The sequence below is a fragment of the Drosophila arizonae genome, chromosome X (genome assembly GCF_054131065.1).
Source record: "Drosophila arizonae isolate 15081-1271.41 chromosome X, UAZ_ARI_1.0, whole genome shotgun sequence".
NCBI lineage: Eukaryota > Metazoa > Arthropoda > Insecta > Diptera > Drosophilidae > Drosophila > Drosophila arizonae.
In genome coordinates this window covers 17,679,403-17,705,134 of record NC_142927.1, presented here as the reverse complement: position 1 = coordinate 17,705,134, position 25,732 = coordinate 17,679,403, and the positions used below count along the sequence as shown (strand labels likewise).

At 41.6% G+C, this 25,732-nt stretch overlaps 1 protein-coding gene and 1 long non-coding RNA gene across 4 annotated transcripts in view; one reads left to right on the top strand and one right to left on the bottom strand.

Annotated features, from left to right (window-relative positions):
* ct (homeobox protein, cut) overlaps nucleotides 1-25,732 on the top strand; it is a 99,705-nt gene that overhangs the window by 8,019 nt on the left and 65,954 nt on the right. The gene's annotated exons all lie outside the window — the stretch shown is intronic.
* Nucleotides 482-4,138, bottom strand: LOC149267961 (uncharacterized). Its single transcript, XR_016271128.1, has 3 exons — nucleotides 3,911-4,138; nucleotides 2,118-2,230; nucleotides 482-1,652 (listed from the first exon to the last, which is right to left on the bottom strand). It is a non-coding gene; the product is annotated as an uncharacterized LOC149267961 (long non-coding RNA).

Here is a 25,732-nt window from a genome sequence, read left to right as displayed (position 1 = left end):
TAGGTAAACTTTTTATACGAATGAGTATACCATATATATACGGATAGGGTGATATGTATGTATATACAGTCGAGTCTCGATAATTCGTACCCCGCTAAATCGATAAATCGAAAAATAAATTTGTTCTCAATAATTCTCGAAAATTTGAATTTCTGCGTAAAACGAAAAAAACTGATCCCCTTGCCATTTCGATTTATCGGGTTCTACTATTTATATGTATATATGTATATGTATGTACATCATTCATGTTTTCCCTTAAAACATTGAAATGTCTCTTTGCTGTCCTTTTTTAATTGCCGAAATGCATTTGTGTTTGGCTTTTCGTTTATTTGATATCATTTCTGTTTTTTTTTTTTCAATTTCGATTTTTTATTTCGGGATTTGTGTTTTTAATTTTTGAATTTTTTTGGGTTTTCGAGGGGGGATATTAATCAAATCGAAACCGGTTCGAGAGCTCCTGCATCAGCTACCACCATCGACACCACCACCACCACTAGCACCACCAACCTTGGTGTTTGATAGTTTTTTAAAGTTTATTTCAAATATGGCGGTCGCTCGGCTAAGTTCTCAAAAGCCATTTGCATATGCCCTAAATGAGCAGCAGCCATCGCAAGGGTTGTCCTGCATGCTTACACACGCACACGCACACAGATAGAGAGAGAGAGACACACACAGATACGCAGATAAACAGTTATAGATAGAGATTGAGATCGGCGGCAGCAGCGTGTGTCATATAATTTTTAGCGTTTTAAGTGCAATTTACGGTGGCCCGGGCCAAGCAGCCGGCGAGCAGCTAATGAGTCAGCCCAAGGGTTAAAAATCACAAAAAAAAAAAAAAAAAAAAAACACCCACACATACACACAAATACATATAGAGAGCGACATATAGATATATATTAGCTGACACGAATCGAATTGAAACGAAGCGAAGCTGAATATTGCTAGCTGTTTTATAGATGTAGAAAAAAAAAATATATATATACATACACACTCACACACACACACACACAGCGACATACATATTTTGAAACGCTCAATCGCTCGATCGCTGGAGATATGTTAATATAATTAAATTAATTTGTCAGCACGGAAATTAAAAACCACGCAGCCTCCGCCAACAACAACAACAGCAACAACAATAAAAACAACATGTGTATCTATAACAGCGACAAAAAAAAAAAACAAAAAAAACTGAAAATCGAACAATTAAACTGGAAGACGCGGGGGCGAGGGAAAAACTTTGGCATGCCTCTAATAATGTGAAATAAAAAATCATTTGAACAAAAAATTATTATTAAAAATTGAGTTCATGAACCATGTGTGTGTGTGTGTGTGCGGGTGTGTGTGTGTGTGTGTGTGTGCGATAACTTGCCTGACTCTTGATCAATTTTTATTATTATGATTATTACCATTATTTGTGCACTGTTGTATTTGTTGCTTTTCCGGTTAGCTAGACTCGACTCACATCGCCTCGCCTCGCCTCGACTCGCCTCGGCTTGGCTCGACTATTAATTATTAATAGCTCTGGCCCCGGCTAATTGAAGCATTTGCCTGTCCGGTCAATCCAATCCAATATGAAATGACAGCTCGATGCGATCATATCTGCTGCGGCATGTTAAGCATGTCCAAAAAGAGAGAGAGAGGAACTAAAACTAAACAGAAATACATATATGTATATGGTATATCGATTAATCGATCAGCGAGCGAGCGAGCGTGGTGTTGTGTGTGAAGCAGATCAGATGTAGATCAGACTCTCTGACTGAACAATTTACGTGAGCAATAAATTATCGATTTATCTCTATCGATAAGTGCTTAATGTTTAGTCGAAGCTAGGTTAGCTGTCTCGGCACTTTAAAGGCCTTCATATATAATTGTGAGAGCCGCATTGAACTAAAGTGTCATCGATATATATTTATCGATTAACATGTTTAGTATAATGTAAGCTATGCTTGCTGTCTTGGTTTATTATTTAAAGTATCTGCATTTCAAGTGCTGAACTATGCATATAACTATAAGCTATCGATATATATTTATCGATAAATGTATGTACATTTAGTCTGAATTATGTTTGCAGTTTTTGTTTTACTCGAGTTGATTACATATGATATGCTCATTACTTATCGTTTTTATAATATCGATAACTTCCATAACAAGTTATCGAAAGCACTGTTTGCTGCCTGTCCGCGCTTAATCTCATTGTCATTGTCATTGCTCATCATTAATTTCACATCTATAGCCAAAAAAGGCACACAAAGAGAGAGGAATGGGTGGGAGGCAGAGATAAAGAGAGGCAGAGAGCAAGAGGAAGAGAACTAACTGAATGCTTATAGAGTTGAAAAGGAGATTCAACGGCTTTTGTGTGTACAACTTAATAACAACTAATTGTCTTTTTATATGCAAGCCGAATACATATAAATAAAAATAGCTCCCACTGTATGCGTGTGCGTGTGTGTGTGTGCAACTGCAAACCTGTCTTGAAAATCTTTTTAGCTGCCGCCGCCTGCTTGCCCCATTCTTAACAATATTTCAGTCGACGGCCGCAACGAGCGAGCGAGCGAGCCACGTCTTTCATCTTCAGTTGTCAGTAATTTGTGCAGCTCAATATATCAGTCGATATCTTATGAGTTTTTAATTTCAGGCTGTGCTCTCTCTCTCTCTTGCCCCCCCCCATCTCTTTCACTCGTTCGCCCCCCTCTCTCTCTCTCTCTCACTCGTTCTCTGTCTATCTATCTGGCAGGCACTCTGTATGTCTGTCTGGCCATCAATTTGATTTCCTACACACACAGTTTTTCCAGCTGCCTGAAAAGGACAAATCGTTCACTCAACCGCTCGCCGAGGATATTGAATAAAATATCATTTTGTGCACGCCCCTTTAAAGAGCAACACTGAAACCAAAAAAAAAACACAAAAAAAAGCAAAAAACAAAAAATGAAACGAAATAAAAAATAATAATAATAATAAACATAAAACAACAAAAATAAAGCGAGAGATCCTCTAGACAGCGCTGATGATGATGAGTTTTGAGTGCTGTTGGCCTGGCCAGCTTGTTGTTGTTGTTGTTGTTGTTGCTGTTGTTGGCTCTCGGTTTGTGCGTATTGGCAACATTTGTGATCGATACACGATGCTAAAGTTCCAACAGATTCAGCACCCAACCTACCTACCGCCCCTCCCCGACCCACCCCGCCTCACCGCCGCAAAGAGCCCCGCTCTGGGCAGCTCGGTTGAATAATGACCAACGCCCGAGGAGCGCACATTAAAAAGGAATCATCATTATTGGCAGCTCGGTGGGGGGATCAAGGATTACCCATATACATATACATATACATATACATATACATATGCAGGCACTGACATATAGAGGCCCCGTACAGCCATTAAGGCACAGCACTGTGCGCAAATATCTTGCACTGACTGTCTCTCTGTCTCTCTGTCTCTCCCTTCTTCGACTGTCTCTCTGTCTCTCTGGCTGTCTCCTTATCTGCCCATTGCTGCATTCCATTTCATGTCATTCCGTTTGCATATTATTTGCGCTCCCCATCACTTTCTACTTCTTCTTCTTCTTCTTCTTCTTTTTTAGTTGCAATTTTTAGCTATTTTCAGTTTTTCTCGCTTTTCAATTTTGCATGAAAATCATTTGCGCACAGTTTTACAGCCGCCCGCGTTGCGTTGTCGTGTTTTTACAATTTTTTATTGATGTTTTAATTAAGTTGTTGCCTTTGTGCCGCCCACCGCTCCCCGCCACCCCCCAAGGCCCCTCCCGAAAGATGTGCATTCCTATATAAATATGTATGTATGTATGTATGTATATATGTATTGCCGTATCAAAATTTAGTTTTCCCTATGCAAGCTCATAGCTGTAGCTTCCTTTAGCCTCTCTCTCTCTCTCTCTCTCTCTATCGCTCCCTCTTACTCTTTCGCTCTGTTTTGTTTTTATTATTTTTGGCACGACATGAAAATTAGTTTAGAATATAATTTGCTTTGACTTTGAGTGCTTGTTGCGATTTGCAATACTTTTTTCCACTTTTTGTTTTGTTTTTTTTTTTTTTTTTGCTTCCCAAATTTGTTATTTTATTTATTTTGTTTTGTGTTTAGTTTGAGTGCTGTATTTGATGTTATAGACAAATGTTTGGTGTTTGTATTGGATAATGTTAGCCAAAAGTTAACAATTTTAGAGCAGTGTTTAAATGGAAACATAAATGGAACTGTATGAGATAGATGTAGAAGAGATTGGCTTAATATGGGCAGATAGATATGATGATATCATATACCAGATGATAGCTAGTGTAGTATAGATAGATAGATGATAGATGGAAATAGTATAGAGTGATATGGGTAGGATGCATAGATCTGTATATTATATAAAGATAAAAGATAGATGAAGAAAGAATAGATAGAAATAATATATGGGATAGATAAGTCTAAGAACTCTAGCCAAATAATTTTCTTAGCTAGCATTACTTGAAAAAACTATATGATAGCCAGCTTATCTTAATCAGATACTCAAATAAAAGTCTTTAAGTTTTTAGCTGTAAATAAGCCAAATCATAGCTAGTTTTCTAGCAACTTCTCGACATGAATACTAATTCAATTTCAGCAAAGTTCATTTCAATTATTTCTTTGTCAAATTTCAATAGTTTGACATTGAAACGAAAAAGAAGTGTGCAAAAAATGAGAGAGAGAGAGACGGAGAGAGGGAATACATTTAGAAGTTGTGCGAACTAAGCCAATTTGCAGCTGGTTTGTGTATCACACATTTGGGGCATGCAATTTGTTGATGTTGCCCATTTGTGGTCACCTGGCTGCGCGCTGCTTTGCCTCTTCAGTTTGTTCTTTATCAGAGTGTCAAATTGTTGGTCGAAGCATATCTCATGTCTCAGCTGAAAACGAAACTAAACGAAACCAAACGAAACGAAACGAAACGAAATGACGCGAAATCGTAAAACTTGTTTCTATCTGTTACGTCGATCTGTCGAGCTGAGTTGAGAGCTGAGAGCTGAGAGCTGCGAGAGGTTTCAGCGTTCGATTTCAGGTACTATTTGTGATAATCAAATCTACGGCCTGGCGCGTCCTGCTCATTGACCAGTTCCGTGGGGTTGAACTGGACGGGTTCTTCAAAGGGTTCATCGACAGCAGCAGCAGCAGCAGCCAGGGGAGGTTGCATTACCATTGCTTAAGGGTTTCTCAACAACAACAACAACAACAACAGCAATAACTAGGTTTGTCTCTATTTCTCAGTTTGTCAGCTTCGCACTTTGTCAGTCTGTCAGTTTGTCAATTGTCTGTGCGCCATAATTTATCAGTCGTATGCAAATGAGTTTGATTTATTCAATGAGCTGCGCACAATTTTATGTTATGCCCATTAGCCTGGAATACAACTAATTTTTTTCCCTACACATTTGCCGGTTTTTCTTTTTTTGGGAGGGAAATTAAAAAAACACGACCCTTTTTTTTTTTTGGTAGTTTTTTGCTGGTAATTCTAGCCAGATATAGGTATATATATACATATATCTGTATCTGTACAGCTGTTAGATAGTTCTCTATTTTTTTTTCTCGTGGACTTTGCTGCGGCTCATTGCGACGCAACAGACGTAAAAATATTAAAATGAGAGTGGAGTAAAAAAAAAAAAAAAACAAACACACACACACACAGACACAGACACAGAAACTATATAAATCTAAAATATATCTGCGGCATATGCGCGATCATTGACAGCGCAGCAGAGGGAGCGCATGTAAAATAAAAACATATTTATGTGTGCTGTTTGTTCCTGCCTCTGAGTGACTGTGTGCGTGTGTGTGTGTGTGTGTGTGTGTGTGTGTGTGTGTGTGCTCGCCCCACTCAATCATAAAGCATTGGCAGGCGTAAATCAAATCAAGTAGCAATGCAGCAGCAGCAGCAGCAGCAGCAGCAGCAGGCAAGACAGCAACAGTTGCCTCTCGCCTCCTGCTGCATGTTGCACGCACAGACGCTCAGACAATGATTAAGTAGGCAAAATGCGCTACTTACCCCGCGCCTACACACACACACAAACACACACATAGCACTGTCTTTCCCTCTACCTCTCTCGCACCCTCTCACTCTCTCTCTCACTCGCACTCTGTGCCCATTCCCATAGCCATTCCGATTCCCATTCCCATTCCCGTTGTTGTGGCATTTTTCCCCCTTTTATGTTTTTAATTATTACCGTACGGCATTTGGCGGCAGCTTGACTAAAAATCACACACACCAGCACACTTAGTATACACATAAATATATGTAGATGCAAGAAGAAGAAGCAGCAGCAGCAGCAGCAGCAGCGGCAGCAGCATAACAAAACTTTGCATCGCATATCAGCAACAACTTGTGCGGAACTCGCGTGGAGTCGCCATGTCTCGATGTCATATCCAGTCGCTGGCATTCATCTACCAGCTCCATTTCCAGCTGTCTGTCTCAGTCCTTGACAAACAAGTGTGCGTGTGTGTGTGTGTTTGTGACATGCAACACTATTGATCTCTTAAGCAACATCAACAATTTGCACTTAAGACTTTCAGAATTCTTAGTAAATTCTTGGCATATGATCCATATTGATCTCCCCTAAAGATCACTAAGTTGTCGCTAAGAGATGCCAAGAGATGCTCCACAGATATGACTAAACGATCGTTGGAGCTTAACTAGATCCTATAATTACACTCAAATAATGCCAAATATTGATCGTCCAGCTGATCTTGCAAGGATTTTGGACTTTAGTTCTCATGGAACTAAACTGATCGTAACCAAGACACAAAACTCTTCACATTCAAATTGCATTATGAATTTATGCAGTCGACTCTTAAAGCTCGATCGTTAGGCAACTCATAGATCGCATCTGACTACTGAAGTGATCGTTGAAGTAAAATATTTGAAGTGTTTCGATTTACAACAGAAGCGAACTCTACTAAGAAACAGCAATTGAGGCATTGCAGCTACAGATTGATCAGTTCGGATCGAAACGGATCGTCAGATAATAATATAAAGCAACGCCTACATATGTGTATGCACAAAACAAGAAATTCTCACACAAAAGAAACAACAACAACAGCAACAACAACAGCAACAACGAGGGGCAACTGAAAAGCCCAGTAAACGGATCACTTTGCTTTCCACACAATTTTTCGTTGATGTTGCTGCTGTTGCTGCTGCTGATGATGATGATCATCATCATCATCGTCATCATTTGGTCTGATCGTGATCATGATAAACTGCTGACGCTGCTTTTTGAAGTATGGACGACAAGTTCTTTGACGCTCAGCTCTTGTATTCAATGGCAGCAAGATGATGCTTAAAACATATATGAATTATTATATAGATCAGCTGCATAGACGACACTACTTGAGCGAAACAAAATGCTTGTCTTGCCCGACCCTCCGCCCCCTTCCACCCCGCCACCCTTCCCTCAACCGTCACTCTTCTGTTAGCTCTTGTCATTTACTAAATACTTTTGCTTGCCCGGGCAGCAGCAGCAGCAGCAGCAACTGCCGAGCGATCAATGTGATCAATCGCGCTTCAATTTTTCTTAAAAGAGCGAGAGAGAGAGAGAGAGAGAGAGAGAGGGAGAGAGAGAAGAGATCTCTTGTAGATCATCTGATGGGGTTTCTTAAAAGTTTTTTGTTTTTTTTTTTCCTGCTACTGCTGTCTGTATTTTGTTGTTGTCTTCTATATATTTTTTGATTTTGGTATTTCTGTTTTGTCGTTTCGGTTTTTTGTTGTTTTCATCTTCAACTGCTGCTGCTGTTTTTTTTTTGTCAGCGGAAATCTTTTGTGTGTGTGGCTCAAGTGGTTATTGTTGTTGTTGCTGTTGTTGCTGTTGTTGTATTATTAGCTAGTTCAATTTTTGTTTTTGGTTGCGGGTGTGTGCGGGCGGCCTCCAACAAGTGGCAGTTGAACGCCGCTAAGTAGCTCAGATAATGCCAGCGCATAATGCCACAAAAGTTCCCCCCTAAAATAATTGAGTGTCAATTATACACACACTCACACTCACACACACACACACTCGCTTGCTCTCTCCTGCTCGCACACCCATTCGGTTAGCGAGTCTTTGGTGTTACTCGATGTCAGCTGTTGAAAATATTAGAGGAAAATTATAGGCGTAAATATTATGCATTTTCTTGCATGCGGCGTGTCTCGCGGGTAGCTGAGAACATGTATAAAAAAAAATATATAAAATAAAACAGCAGCACACACACACACACACGCTCGCACATATTTTAATGTGTTTTGTGTTGGTGCGACAGGCGGCTCTCAAGCGCCTCCATTATTAATTTATGAGCTCGACAAGGCGGGAAAAAATCGAGCAGTTCTTTGAGAGACGTGCAGCAAAATGCGCATATGCATAAAATCTAGATACGCATCTATATGCATATGGGAAAGTCTACAAATTCTACAGTATTTGTGATTTGAATGCAAATTGGCAGAATCTACACAAGTCTCCAAAGACTTCAAGCTCAATGGCGCTTGCATTGCAATTTCTCAGAAAGTCTCCAAACTCTTCACAAGCTAGACCTTAACTACAATAAAAACTCAAACTCTACACAGTCTTCATAAAAATCTATAAAAATTCTAGCTTAGCTTACATACAGAAATATGAACTTTACAAAGCTTACAAACTCTACACCAATTTAAATGCAACTGCAGGCATAGCTCAATTGACTTGCAGTCTAAAAACTCTACAGGAAACAGCACTCAAACTCTACACAAAACTCTGCATAAAACTCTTTACTAAGTTCTACCCAGAAGTCTATACAAAATTCTACGCAAAACTCTACACAGTCTACAAACTCTCCATAAAAATCTATAAAAATTCTAGGCTAGTGCACATACTCAAATATGAAGTCTACAACGCTTACAAATGAAAACTCTACACACAAACTCTACACTAACTCTACCAGCTATGATCAATAATGCAGAGCGCAACAAAGCAAATTCGTTGCAGTTGCACTCAAATCACGATCTACCAAAACTCTACAAAGTCTCCACAAACTCTACACGGCACTCGATCGCCAGCTTAAACGATGCATAGAAATGTGCTGAGCGGCGCATTTATTGCATTGACATGATCCGATTAAACTCTACAAAGTCTACACAAAAACTCTCCGCTGGCCAAAATACGAATGCAGCGAGAGGGCGAGCGACAAGTGCAGCGGCAGCACACAATGCCGAACATGTGTAAACATGCATAACCACAAATTGCACTTGCTTGGCAGCCATCGTCGTCCACTTGGGACGGGTGCAACTGCAACTGCAACTGCTGCCACTGGGGGCATTGTGGAACAGCAGGCTAATAAAAATTTTCGCTTCTGCCATATCGAACGACATAAAAACTGATCGACAACGACAAATATAACTCGGCGGCGGCGACAGTGTGGGCGGGGGCGGTGCAAGGGGGGTGGGAGAGAGAGGCAGAGGGAGAGGGATAGGCGGGAAGTGGGACTCTTATATTCATATTATATTCTTAATTTTCTGTTTTTTTTTTTTTTTTGCTTTTGTTTTTGGGGGGGCAGCCGCCGGGCGGCAGAAAATAATGTCCACAACTTGCTGCCTGTCTGAGTTTTGCTTTGCTTTTTGGTGTTGTTGTAAATTTTAATGATCTGTCATTTCGATTTATTTTATTTTATTTTCGAACACAACAACACGAACGAAATCACATCACATCACACACACACACACACACACACACAGCGAGAGAGACAAAAGCAGGGAAGTGGGCAACAGCGAGTGGCAGCGAGGGGGGGCGGGGTCGGTGTCGCTGTCGCTGTCGATGTGAGTGTGTGTACCGCTCGATAGCTCGTTCGATAGCCGAGCCACAGCCACATCATAGAGCGCACGTCAGCTGCATATTAAATTAAAAGGTATTATATCGTACTAAATATACGTATATCAAAGGAGAAAGGCAGCAAGCGAGACGGACAGAGATAGAGTGAGAGAGTGGGAGAGAGAGAGGGGGGGGGGCGGCCAGGGTGAGACAGATAGCCAGATAGCTGTGACAAAAACAAAAAATAAAGTGAACGAGACAATCCCACAGTTCGATCAAAAATATCCAACACACATCGATAGAATTTGAATTTGAATTTGAATTCGAAAATGAAAATAAATTTGAAACCAAGTTCTCAGTTGAATTTGGCATAGTTTCGTCTAGGTGGATGGAGTGCGCGCGGGTGGTGCGGCGGTGCGGTGGGTGGTGCGGCGGGTCTGGCGGCTAGGCCCCATTGTGTGTTGCTGGGAACTAGAGCGCATTGCTGCCATTGTGCGAGTGTGTGACACACACACACACACACACACACTCACGTACATACATATATGTATATTCTTGTGTGGCTTTTAATTTATTTGTTTTTTTGATTTCACAATATTTCGATCGACCAAGAAAATAAATTTTACCACATAAATTTGGCTTTTTTTTAAATTTTTATTTATTTATTTTGTTGTTGTTGTTGCTTTCGGCCGAGTATAAAAACTTATTGAAAATCTGCCATGAGACACGGCGCAAAACAAAAGAACGCAACATTGTCATAAAAACTTGTTATAAGTAGACGCGATTTCGTATTGCTCTAGGCTGGGCAGACAGCACCCCCAACACCCCTCCCCCTCCCCCCACCACCTTCAGCCTCTTTAGCAAATTGCCCAGCTGATGTACTACATAAATAATATAATATATATATATATACCTATATATGCGATCTGTATATATAGATCTGGTATAAGTTTGCTATTCGATTGCCTATTGGCACGTCCGTTCCGTCCGTCGTGGGCGTTCATTGTCTTGTCGACCGGCTAATCCCCAGTATATAGATGGTTGCCACATCTTGCACACATCCGTATCTATTCTCAATTTTATGCTAATTTGTACTAAAAATATATTGGAATTTTCAATGCGAAATACAAATCGAAACAGTTTTTTTTTTTTTCTTTTTTTTCAGTAGTCTTTCATTCTTATCAGAGCTCTTCAGTCTCCCCTTGCAGCGTTGCCACATGTTCATAGAGTGAACTCTAATGCATTCCCAATTAGCTTTCGCTGTTGATTTCTGCTTTATTCGCTAGATATTTATATATTTATCATTCTCGTTTGCCCTCGCAACTACTTTTATATACCGTTAAACGTTTAATAGGCCATCAAAGCATATTAATGGCGTTTATCAGTGCCCACACACTAACAGATTTATGAGCCTCGCCCCCTCACCCAGCGCCCACCAGCGCCCTACCCACACACTCGCACACCTCTTGACTTAATGTGCCCCAATCATAATTTGCAAAAGCACTGATAATGCAACCCTCATCGGGATGGAGTCACAAACACACACACACACACACACACATCGAGTTGAAGAGAAACCCCTCGCATGCTCCCCTTTAATTATGAAATAATGTCAAAAACGAAAGAGAACTCGCCCTCACTCCCTCACTCTGCCTCTCCCCCCTCTCTCACTCTCCCCCGCTTAGTCATGGCAAAACTTTGCGCACTTTTAATTGCCTACAATTTTTGGTATGTGTGTGTGTGTGTGTGTGGCTAGTTATCGCTGCTGATTTCTATTGAATTTTCGCCCTGCCAAGGGTCGCTCCTGCTTGGAGCTGGAGGCAGCAGGAGGCAGCAGGAGACGGGAGCGAGCGATGGCTCGTTAAGCGAGCGCTGATGGGCAACTCTCTAGCATTATGAAGTCATAATTTCTGTCATATCATGCGGACGCGTTCCACGGCCGATCGGCGGCTGTTGATAAGCCGGACCCGGGTTTTTAACAGGAACTAGTCCACACACACACACAGAGAGAGAGAGAGGGAGAAAGAGAGGGGAGTGAGAGAGCGGGGTAGGGGTAGACGCACTTAAGTGGCTGTCAAGGCGCATAGTTCAAGTGTTTAATTTGAGACGGCGTTGCCAGACTGTCAGCTGCAGCAGCCACACACATAGTACACAAGTCATTAACCGACACACACACACACAGACAGAGAGACACGCACGTAGACAGACTAATACACAGGCAGTTACAGTTATAGGCACATTAACATTGCGGCTGCTGCTGCTGCTGCTGCTGCTGCTGCTGCTGCTTTGTTGGCCAAAAACTATGCCAAAAACTTTCAAGGACATGTGCTGCATACACGCAACAGCCAAACACATGCGTTTTGCGGCTTTTTTGAGACGGCTACAGAGCAAGAGACAGACAGACAGAGTGAGAGAGCGAGAGAGAGAGAGAGAGAGAGAGAGAGAGAGAGAGAGAGAGAGCTAGGAACTGCGCCTAAGTTGCGGCTGTGATTTTTGTTTTGCCTGCGCCGCAAAACGTGCGTAATTAAAAGTGCGTATGTTTGTGTGTGTGCCGGTGTGTGTGTGTGTTAACAACAGCTGCTGTTTAAGTCTTTAAACTACTAACACACACACACACACACACACAGGCAGTTGGCTTAAATGTATGCTACGAATATTCGCAGCGCATTTTAAACTGTTGCTTGTTGTCTTAAAGCACAGACAGGCCTAGAGCTAGACAGAGCAAGCGATATATATGTATATATGTATATATGTACATGTACATGTCTATGTATATGTGTGTAGAGTGGGTGCAAGCGAGACAGTCGAGCAGTCGAGTCTCTGTCGCCATTTTTGAAGCTCAAGGACGTGGGTTACGTTTGTTGGCAGCCTTTTTAGCCAACTGCCTCTGCCATTGGCTAAGTTTAAGAAAGCCAAAGCGAAATGCCTTAAAAATATGCTCAACTCTGCGTGTGTGTGTGTGTGTGTGTGTGTGTGTGCTTTTTGCTAGCTGGCAGCTAAGCAGCTCTGTGTGTGGCAGGCAGTTTTTGCTACTAATTTTTGCTACTTTTGCTGCCAACTGCCAAAGGGAGCTCTGTGTGTGTGTGTTTAATTGTATATGTGTGTGTGTGTGTGCGCGCCTGCCGCTCTGCTACACAAAACTTGACGTCGCTTTTGCCGCTTTTCTTTAAATTTAATTTCTTTTTGCTAGTTTTCCTTTCGTTGCGCTCTCCTTTTTCCAACTCTCTCGCTCGCTCTCCTTCTGCCTCTCTCGCTCTCCTTGTCCCTGTCTCGCTCGCTCTGTGCTTGGCTGTCGTCTGCTTAGAATTTTCATTATTGTTTGTTGTCTGAGGTTAGTTTTTCACTGCCGACACTGGCGTCGGCGTCGGCGTCGGCATCGTCGTCGTCGTCGTCGTCGTCGTCCTCGCCTTTTGGCACAATTCTTCGGCTGTGCGCCGCCTTTTTACTGCCGGCTTTAATTAGAACATTTTGCCACACTGACTGCTGACAGTCTGTGCCGTAGTTGCTGTTGTTGTTGCTTGTTGCTTGTTTTTTGGGGCAACAGTTGGGCAGCGCTTTAACCCAAATAAAGCAACTTCAAGGCCCACAACAAACTGACTACATCTTCGTCTTCTTCTTCCTCTTCTTCTTGTTTCTCATCATCATCATCAGCTCGCACCCTCCCTCTCGTCCTGCCTTTATAATCGCATTGAAAGTCTAGCGGCATCTGCCGCTTTTGGTCTAACCCTTGCGTTAAAGGCTTGAGCAGCGCTCTGCATGGGGGCTTCAAAGGGGTTCGCTTCTGTTGACTTAAATTTCACAATCCACAAATGCCAACACACACACACACAGACAGACACACACACACACACAGTGGCAGGCGCTGGGCGTGCGACCGGCGCTCGACCAAAAAAATGTGCCACAAAATATGCGAGAGCGCGTCAAAGTTCAACTGCAAAGGGCACGTGGGACGGCTCTAAGTAGCCGATAAATTGCTTAACTGTTAATCGATTAATCTCCGTTTGTTTTACGCTTGACTAATTCATGTATTTCTTTGTCTCTTACAGGTATGTTTACTCTTCCAATCTCGCTCTTGACATAAAAGACAGATCGTAAGTAATTTTGTGTTTATCGATAATTACCTACCGATTGTTAAGATATAAGAAATGTTATAATTAGTATATTAAATATATGTATAGGCATTCAACTTATATATTTGCTAAAATTAATCGATAGTGTACATTAATCGATTATCGATTATCGATTGTTAGGAAATATTTTTTAGAATTCGTATATTAAATATATATATATAGGTAATGAAAATTATTTATTATTTTTATAAATTATCTATTGTATAGATTTATCGATTTTTTTATAGTTTCATCATATATCGATAGATATTGCTTTCTAAAGTTTATAAAAGTATTTAAATAACTAAATATGTATATTTGGCGATCAGTTATAATTTGATTATACTTCGATTATATATCGATAATTCTAATTTATAATGCACAGCAATTAACGATCTCTTATAAATCGATTACTGTTAGATGTAAGCAGCTTTTCTGGTTTATTGAGCAGCTATTTCCCATTGTTTGCTGTCAACTATTGCACACATGTGTTATCGATAAGTTCTCTCTCTCCCCCGCTCCCAGCTTGCCCCTCTGATAGCTCCCATCGCTTAATGGCTACAATTTCCGCGCACCTTTGACATCATCGCAGCAAACATGAGAACAAATTCGAATTCTTGTATGTGTGTGTGTGTGTGTGTTTTTTGGCCTGACACCAAAAATAGATGTGTGTGAAGTTGCATGTTGCCTGATGATGATGATGAGCATGTCACAACAACAACAGCAGCAACAACAACAACAACAATAAAATGCTGCCTTTAATTAGGCAGCGGCTGTGGCTGCGGCTGCGTCTGCGCAATGCGCGCAACCCCTGAAAAGGAAGTCGATCGGGAAACGCGATCAGAACGAAAACACACACACACACACACATGTAGATACATGTACATATATGTATATATATTTATCATAATGTTGTGCATTAAGTCCACATTTTGATTTATATGCACGCCCGCGCATCTTTCGTTTTTTTGGAGTCTTCGATTTGGTACAGTTTCGTGTCTGTTTCGTTGTTGTTGCTGTTGCTGTTGTTGTTGCTGTTGCTTTTGTTGTTTTTCTCCTAAAAACTGTTCGCCTTATGCAAATTGTGAAACTGAGCTGAACTGAGAAATCAAATTAAAACCAAGCGAATGCATCATTTGCAATGATGCTCCGACTTCATTGTCAGCCAGCCCTTATAATGTGAGTGTGTGTGTGTGTTGAGGGGCGATTCAGCCCCTGAGCCCTCAGGCTGCCGCCCCTCCCACAATGGGACGACCACTCCGCATACATAGGCATTATATAGAGCAGGAGTCTCTGCCCCTACGGAGCATTTTTAATTTGAATTTCCGTTGAGCATAAAAATCTCATGTGGCGGGCATTACTGTGCGTGTGTGTGTGTGTGTGTGTGCCTAATAAATCTATAAAGTGGCAAACGCAAGTACACGCATTATTACTTTGATTTTTTATGATGAAAACAGGAAGCGAGACGAGATGATGACGACGACGGCGACGACGTCGACGGCGAATGCGACGTCGACTTCGTCAGGGGCTACCCACACACAGCAACTATAAAAATCTTCAGCTGAAGCTGAGGCTGACTGTTCGACGGTTCGACTTGTTTGCCTTTTGTTTTCATTGCGCTGATTGCTTTGATTTCGACTTCGACTACAACAACAACAACAGCAACTACAACGAACGAACTTCAACTGCGGCTTTGGACTTGGACTCGGTCTCTGATGCGGATGGCTTTCAATTTATTTTGGACTTCCGTTTGTTCTACATTGACATGGCAAGTCGAGTCGCTCCATTTGAACGCGTCTACAAATCGAATTCAATTAAGTGGCTTTCCGCCGCCACGTCCGCTGCGGCTCTAACTACCCAAACTGATTTACCAATTAAACGCAACACTTTTTCTGTTGTCTGCCTTAGCCCTCCTCTGGCCCCCTCGCTCGACCCCTTCATCGCCAGCTGCTTCTTCTTCTTCTCATTTTGGCTACGCAATTGATCATACTAATGATTATTATCTGACTAACGACTAACTGGCCAGACAGCCAAAGAGATAGGGCAAGAGAGACAGAGAGAGAGCTGAGAGGTAAAGAGAGAGAGAGAGCTGTTGATGATTTAAGTCAACTTAGCTCGTGGAGCTTCTCATTGTGCGTTTGTTAAACACCGGATGTTTAGCTAAGATCGCAGATGAACACACAAAAGGCACAAAAGCTAAGAAACATACAAATCAAATACATACTATATATATACATATATGTATGTGTGTGTGCGTGTGTTCAGATATAGTTGTTATATAAGAAACTTTGATTGCGATATGCCAGAAAAAAAATATAAAAAAATCTAATTGAAATGACCAATGGAAAAAAAAAACAAAAATATATATATATATATATATATATATATATATATATATATATATGTATATTTATATATATAATTGGTCTACACTTAAAATATATATATTAAATATGCAAATAATAAAAATAAATATATAAAAAATAAATATTTATTAAAATATAGATGAATATTTATAATAAATATGAATTTTAATAATAACACTAAGTTACGAAATTATCTAAGTATTTTTCGCTCAGTGCAGCTCATGTCAAAAACGAAAACTTTATCAAAAAAGGAAGAAGAAGAAGAGGAAGAAACTCCTCCAAATGCTTTTACTTATATAAGCAAAGCTTATTTGATTTTTTTCTCAGTGTATTTGCTACACTTGAAAATGAATTGCTAACCAATCATATAAAAACACACACACAAAAAGAGAAAAAACAGCGGCAGAAAGAGACAGAGAGAGTGCGAGGGAGACAGAGAGAGAGAGAGAGAGAGAGAGAGAGAGAGAGAGAGAGAGCGGTAGCTAGTGCTAGTAATATGTAAAGAAGAGAAGGTAACATTTATTAAATAGAAGAAGAAGCAGAAGAGGAAGAAGAAGCAACGTAAGCAGCAGCAGCAAAGGCGATTTATTGCTAGTGCATAGAATGCCAGCCACATAGCAATCCATATATACACACACACACACACACACACACACTAGCTGTATGTGTGCGTGCTCTCTATATACAAATGGCAGAAATCCTGCGCGCTCGAAAAAGAAATAAATTTTTCTTATATGCCGCGATTTTCTTCCTTTTTTTTCCTCGTTTGCTGCTCGATTTTCATTTTAGCTAACGCGCGCAATCAAGTACAGGCAGCAGCCAGGCGCCCAGCCCCCAACCACTCCCCCCCACACACACACGCAGAGAGACAGACACAGAGAGCAGCAGCAGCAGCGGCTCCCTAGCTGTGCCCCTAACCACCCAACCACCAACCACCCAACCACCCAGCCCAGCCCAGGCAGCTCTTGAGAGCTTTTCGCAATTTTTCCTGTCTTTTCTTTCACTTCTTCATTTCGCTTATGTATGTATATATACATAGCTGGATATGTATATGTATTCTCTCTTTTTACACATATTGAGAAATATCCTTGAATCGAAATATACGGCTCCTCCCACAGCCGGAGCCACCCAGCCAGAAAAATCTATACACATTCGACGAGCGTCAGAAAGAAACAGCAGCCGGCCATAAAAAAAAAAATAAAATAAAAAAAAAGAACAAGAAGAAGAGCGCAAAAAAAAAGAAACGAAAAAAGAAAACAGGAGACAGAAACCCGAAAGTGAAGATGAAATAAAATAAAGCAGCAGCAGCTGAATGGGAAGCAGCAGCAGGGGCGGCGGCAACGGGGGGCTGCTCCCAACTAGGGAGCAAAGATATAAAAAAAAAAACGACGACGATGACGACGACGACGACGAGGAGGAGGCAAAACAAAAAGGAAACCCGAACGAAACGAAACTCGGATAAAAATAGGGAGCGCATAAAAATTGGCAGCAGTTTGGGTCGGGCAGACAGCGTAGCAGACAAGCAAATCGCCCCCCCCCCCGCTCCCTCCCCAACGCTGCCACTGGCCCGCCCCTGGTGCTTGCTGCTTCTTCCGTACCGCCCAGCATTCGGCGCTCTTCTCACAGAGACAGCGACAGCGCAGCCAACAGAAGACTGCGAGGGAAGCTAGAGGGTTCGCCCGGCTGCTGCTGCTGCTGCTGCCGTCGTCTCGGCTAAAACGACAAATGTGAAAGGACATTGTCGTCGTCGTCGTCGTCGTCGTCATCGTCATCGTCATCCTTCGTCCTGCACACAGACTTCTGCTCGTTGCGACGCCGAGGACGAGGACGAGGACGAGGACGAGCTGGCAGGACGAGAACGTGAAGCAAGTTTACAATCAGGCTAGGCATAAGCCACCGCATTCGACGCTCTGAGTGCGTCGACACCGACTCCCAACTAGCCCCAGCCGAGCCCTAGCGCCCCCTTTGGCCCTGCCCTACCCTGCCCCGCCCTGCCCCGCCCAGATCCTGACCATAACTCAGGTCAGGAACATCGTCTGCCAACGAATGTTATTGGCAGCTCGCTCCGGCTGCATTTCTGTGGCATTTGCTGCAATTCGACTCTAACCAATCGATATTTGTTGGCAGCTATCGATAGACATCGCAACCGATAGCTAGAGCTGTGAAGTAAATGACATCTAATGTAAATGAATTAGTTTTTCATTTTCAGCTACTTTTGCTCTTTCTGAAATGTTTTTAAATCCTTAGATACTGAAAACATTTTTCTGAACTGATCTGAGATTATAGAGCTATAGAATAATATTATGTATTTTTCAATATTCTCCTAGACTAATTAAAACTTTAAGTAATGCAATTGGGGCGTTTAGTTTTTCATAGAGCATAGCTTTATATAGAACATATTAAAGAGGTCAAAATTATGGAATCGACGGAAAATAAAAATAAATTAGCTAAGTACTTATCTGAATTTCAATTTATTTAAATCTAGATAATGAGACATAATTTAATATTAATTAAAATTTAAAAAAAAAAAAACATATATTTTTTATAGCATTTATAGTAAAGAAAACTAAAAATTAATTTCAACTTAATTCATAAAATCTATAGTGCCCTAATTTTTATTTAACTCTATATATTCTATAAACATTTATTCAATTTAAAATATTTAATATTCAAATGGAATTGAAATACTCAAAAGACAACTGAGAATCACATAGAAAGGTCGCTGGCAATAATCAAAATGATTACAAACATAGACCACAACTAACTAAGCTATGTGCCACACACGCACACAAACAGTCACACATATACACACACACACACATATATATATATATATATATAGATATATACATCTCTGTATATATGTATATACATATATATACGCGGTAGGAGCCCTCTCGATGCGATGTTTGCCTCCTTTTAACGTATTTCTTTTATTTTTTGTTGCTGCTTTTTTTTTTTTTTTTTGGTTTTCTTGCTGACGCGCCCCAATGTCCTTTTCCGAGTGTATGTATGGGTGTGCGTGTGTGTGTAGGGCTCTATATGCTCCTGCCTGCTGGCATTTCGTACGTTTCGTTTCGTTTCGATTCGTTTGCTTCGGTATTTATCGACCAATGATATTGGAAATATGTCAGAGATGCGCACAAGTCGCTGCGCTCGGACCCCCCCTCAGGGCCCCGCCGCTGAAGCGCCACCCGTTAATGCGCCCGGCCAGCCACCCAACGTGGTGCCGCTCCCTTTGCTCGGCGACCCCCGCCATCAACCCTTAACCCAACTCCTCTGACAGCCCTGGCCACATAGAGCTGCACAGCTCGGCTCCAGGGTCTATGCTTCATTGGTGGGCGGCTAGGGAGGAGGGGCGCTGGGCATGGTCGGTTGGTCGCTCGTTCGTTCGCATCGATTCGTTTTTGAGTGCTGGAGTTGCTGTTATATTTACTTTTTTTATACGTTTTTATTTTATTCGCATATGTGTATGTGTGAGCTTGCATCCCTCGCACACACACACACACACAAGCACGTGTATGTACGTTGTCTCATACGCCCCTTTGCGCTGCTACTGCCGCTGCCGCTGCCAACGCTGACAGCGGCGTCGCAGCTGTCGTTTACGTTTCGTTTCGTTTTTTTTTTTTTGCTTGTGCCATTTTGATTGGAAAATCGCACGCAATTGGAAATTTTTGCTATTGGCTGTGCGTTCGATACACTCACATACACACACACACATGCACGCGCTTCCACTCACACACACAGGCAGCCGCTTACATATACAGTTAGAGAGCGTCGCATTTGGTGCTCGCGCTCACATTATGGAAAATCAATCAGCAGCAACAACAAGTAGGAGCAACACAATAACAATAACAACAACAGCGAAACCAAAAAGTAAGAAAAAACAAATACAAAAACAACAAGAAAACGAACTCAAACTCAGGCCGCGACGACGCTGCGACGCCTGCTTTGACTGCTTTGCTCTCGCTCGCACTGCACTTGGCTTGCAAGTTTTGGCCAAGAAACTGCAACCAGCAAGAAGAACAACAACAACATCGTCAGCTGCAACAAATAAAAGAAAATAAAATTTTAGTGGCTGCTGAGCAAAGCACTCGAAAATTAAGCTCAATACAAAACGGGCCATTGAGTGGAATGTGCGGTGAGCGCGTACGTACGAGAGCACAACAGAGTGTGAGTGAGAGCGAGTGAGAGAGAGAGTGAAAACGAGCGAGCCTCCGTTGGCCACAGCAGGCGAGTGAGTGAGCGAGCAGGCATTGTGTTGCGCTCTCGCGACGACACTCTGCTTGTGTGTGTGCTGCTGAGAGTGAGAGAGCGGGCCCTGCGTTGCTGCAGCTGATAAGACACATACGTCTCTCTGGCTATGTGTGTGTGTGTGTGTGTGTGAGTTCAATGTGTGTTCGATACGTAGAGCCAGAGCAAATGAATGAAAGAGGCGCACACATACACACTCGCACTCACACTCACACAAACACATACTCGACGCTTGGGTGCGGGGCGGGGCGGAGCGTCGAGTCAGCAGCGCTGCACGTTCGACAGTGTATCCTGCACTCTGAGCTGCGCCGAGCTGAGCTGAGCTAGTTCTTTGGCAAGGGGTCGACGTCGCTGTCATTGAGCGACGCTCTCTCTTGTGTTTGAGTGCCTATGTGTGCGACTGTGGGTCTGTGTGTGTGTGTTTGTGCGGACATCGACTGCGTCGCCGTCATCATGAACATCATATATAGATAGATTTTTAACAAACCTGATTGGATGTTATTGACTGGCGCGCACACACACACGGCCACTTGTACTGGCTGATTCGTTCGCCTGCCCTTGCGTGTGTGTGTGTATGTGTGCTGATGTGTATATGTAACGTATGTGTGGCTGCGTGCGCTTGTGTGAGTATGTGTGATACACACATTGGCAGCCTTAGCCTGTTAAATATTGACTTGCAGCCCCCGACCGAGTGGAATGTGGTCGATCGCTTGCTGCGTGTTTGTGTGCGAGTGTGTGTGTGGGGTTGGGAGGAGGCTTTCTGGCGGCGCCAATGGACACGTGCTTACATAAACATGTACATATATGTACATACATATGTATGTACCTACGTGTGTATGTGTGCACATGTGCTCGTTTATTCTAGGTTTTAGCCAGGATTTCGCTTCAAGTGTCGCTGAGAACTTTTCCGCTTAGCAAATAAATTCCAAAAGATAGTTGGGAACATTATATTGAAAAGAAATCGGAATATTTATTGTTTAAATGCATTATACTGAAGAAAATTAAAAACTAGATTTATGACAATTAATAATATATTTACAAAAAAAAAAAAAAAAAAAAAAAAAAAAAAAAAAAAAAAACATACTTTAATAACATTGATTTGAAAACTGAACGTTTTACTATTTAAAAATATTTCATTTATAGCTACAAAAATAAATAATAATAATTTTAAATAAATGTACATATATATTTTTTTCAATTAATGTATTAAATAATATAAATATTTACAATTTTTAAATTTACTTCAAATGAATTCGTTTTTTTTTTACAATTTTAATATTTAATTACAACAAAATTTTTATTTATTTATTTAATTATTTTTCATTAAAAATGTTGTCCAATTTAATTTGCATTGCATTAGTAATTTATTATTATTATTATTTATTTAAAATTGTGAAATCAATGAATCACAAGCTAAGCATAAATATATGATAATCACATGCTTGTACATATTAATATATATGTACATACATACTATATGTTATTTCATTCCCTATATCTGAATCATTGCCTGCGCTGTAAGAGATAAGCAAAATATCTTTTAACGCCAATTGAGTCATGGGAAAATGTTTTCGCAAATGATTTCTTTATCAATAATATTAATAATATGTGACAAATTCAACGATTATGAGTTCGTCGCTGAGTTAGTTAAGCATTGGTCACCACGCGTAAGCCGAACGCACACACACACACACAAATATCTATACATACAGACACGCAGCGAAAACCAATCGCAAGTCGTTTCAATAATACCAATACAAGTGCCTCTGCTGCCTGTTGTATATAACGCGAGGCGAAAAGGCGTTGCCAATAATATTGAAAGCAATCCATACATACACACACACACACAAACTCACTCACACAAGTGCGTGTGCGTATGCGTGCGGCTATGTGCTAAAGGTTAACAGCATTTGCTACCCACTGCTGCTTCTACTGCTGCCTCTTTTTTTTCGCATTGGCTCCCTACACACACACACACATACGCACGCTCGCTCGTGCGTCGCGTTCGCCCAATCGAATTCAATTGACGCTCAATTTTTATGTGAGCCGAGCAGCAAAAAGCAAAAGCAAAAGCAAAGCAAAAAAAAAAAAAAAAAAAGAAAAAGCTCAACAAAAGCAAAAACAGGAGCAGCAGCAGCAGCAGAGAAGAGCCGTTACCTGCCAAGTAGCGCCCAATGGCTGCCAATACATGTTAAATGAAGCATGCTCGCCCTGCCTTCTCCCCCCGCCCCCCGGCCAGGCCAATCAACAAAAGGAAAGCAGCAAAAAAAAAAGAAGAAGAGGAAAATAGTACCCAAGAACCACCCAATAATCATCGACGCCACTTTACCCCACCGAAGAACCCAAAACCAATCCAATCCAATTTGATATATGTATGTGTGTACGGCACTTTTTTCCCGTTTTACTTTACGTTATTTTTCTTCTTTTTTTTTTCATTTTTCGTCGTCGACGCTCTCTCTGGGCGCAGTTGTCGTCCTTTTCTCCCTTTAGCGCATGTATTGAATTTTTATAAAAATGAGTGGGGAACAGAAAATCAGCCAGCAGCCAGACTGCCATAAAAACGCCAGCGCCACTTTCACTCGGCTCAATGCAGCGACGACGGCAACAGCAGCAGCAGCAGCAGCAGCCACTGAGAGCAGCGTTAACGGCGCCTTAAAGCGTTGTCTTAAAGCTCGCCAAAGGAACGCTATTTCTTTATTTTACTGTTGTTCCTATTGAGCGCAAGTTGAACGAGAGAAAGAGCGAAATAGTGTGAGTAGAAGAGAGTGAGAGAGCGCCAAAGAATCATTTTTTTTTGCGCTGCTGGGTGGTTGCCGAAAAAAGAAAAAGCAAACCAAAAAAAAAATTGTGGAAGAAGAAAACGTAATACATACCAACATCGATTTCGATTGGGAAGCCATCAACGGCAGCAGCGCCAACGCTGGCGTCGGCGTCGCAGCAGCAACAACAACAACTCTAGGGCTGGGGCGCTGCTTCGTGTCGTCGTGTTTGCCTGCCGCTCTCTTTCTCTCTCTCACACTCTCTCTCTGTCGCACACACACACACACATATAGACTCAATGCCCTTCGTCGGGTTTTGGCTGCCTTTTTTGCTGTTGTTGTAGCATTTTTTTTTTTTTTTTTTTTTGTGGGGGGTCTTCGAATTGAAGGGCGGCGGGTTTGGCTAAAGGTTGACAAGTTTTTCCTTTTTTGTTTTTTTGCGCCCAACCAGCGTTGAGTAGCACAGGGGTGGGCCGAAAATAACGGTGGCAGGAGGCGTTGCGGTAGTTCGAGCGTCAATATATATATGTATATCTATATATAATACATATATATTATGTACATGTGTAAGGAATAAATAAAAATAAAATATAAGGAAGAGCGGGAGCTCAAGAAAGAAATGCCATCAAGTGCACGCAATACACTGTGCGAAAAGGGAGGAGTGTGGGCAAAGAGTAGCCTGCTTTTAGGTGCCATATATATGGGCGTGTGTGTGGGTGTGGGTGTGTGTGTGAGCCTTGTTATTTATGTCATTATTGAATATGCGTTCGAGGCGCAGCCAACCCAAATCCAGAGTCAAAGCCAACAGCTTAGACGTGTGTATCCCATACGAAGACACTCACACACTCACACACACACACACACACACACACATGCACACATACAGGCGCAGTGGCAGAAGCACAAGCTTCAGCTTATATACTTACAGCGACAGAGAGCATCACACACAGACACAGACAGAGACACTGGCACACGCATACGTACATATTATATGGCATGCGTTTTTATGCTTATTCGATTTTATTCGAGTGCTCGCACACTCACACACACACGTAGACATTGAGAGATAGAGCTACGCTTGGAGCATCAGGATTTGCTGCTGCCTTCCATTCAGCAGCATCCCCTCTGGCGCTGACTCTGCCTCTGCCTCTGCCTCTGCTGCTGCTGCTGCTGCTGCTGTTGCTGACTGCGACTCCAATTTCTTTTCACTTGGCAGATTTTTCTTTTGCTTTTCATTTCTCGCTTCGTTTTTTTGTGCTTCTGCTTATTTTACTGACTTTTTTTTCTTTTGCTCTGCTGCCACTTGTGCTCCGCCCCATTTTATTGTAGGGATTTTATATATATGTAAAGATATGTGTGTGTGTGTGTCTATACATACGTATCTATACACATGCTATACATAAACATGCGCTCAATACATATTGTGTGTATAGATATATACTTATATAAAGTCATACACATAGATATATTTCTTCTCTGCTTCCATTTTTTTTCCCAGTTGGTTTTTTGGTATTGGGCGCTGGCCAGTGCCCGAGCATGAACCCTCACACCTACCTCTCTGTATGTGTGTGTGTGTGTATGTGTGTGCTATTGAGAGCTGTCAGTTCGTATTGGTTTAAAGTTTTCCCTAAATTGGGCGCTTTACGACGTAGCTTATGCCAGCTGCTATACGTCCGTATGTACATATATGCAAAGGGAAGTTTTTATATACTTTCTGAAGTCTAGCGTAGCTGTTAAGCTACTCACTAAACTACTCCTATGATTAATATGAGCATTCCTATAGTCATTCTATAAGTCTACACTCGTTTCCATTTGCTTCTTTTGACTAACTCAGCTGAAAGCTATCATTGAAATCACTCGAAAATGCGATTTCCTTAGTCTCCACAAGTCTACACTGCTGAACATGCATTACGTTTGGCTAGAAAAATTAACATCCATCTCAAAATGACTTAAGGCTTAATATCTAACTCTTTTCAACAAGTCTCCACATGTCTACACAACTCTCCACTCGTTATTTATGACCAAAAACCCGAAACAGCTCACTCAAACTATCTAAATAGCATAATGCTCAAAGTCTCTACTAGTCTCCACAAGTCTACACAACTCTCCACTTTACATTTCAGCGAAGTACAGTTGCCAAACCCATTTCTATTGCCTTGCCACCACAGTTCATAAATCTACACTGCTCTCCACTCGATAATCGTAGCTAGTTGGTACAGTTGGCACACATCACATAGAATGTAAATGCATCATGATCCACTGATCCACAAATTGCCCATGTGCCCATAAACTGACAATCTCTACACAGAAACTACGCACTATGGCGAAGATAGATACAAGATAGATATAGATACAGCTACAGATACAGATACAGATACTTTGGTATATCCGCAAAGTAGCTCAAGGTTTGGCACTTAATAACTAACTAACTGACGCTATTGCCTAACCGTATCTATAGCCTATGTACACATATGACA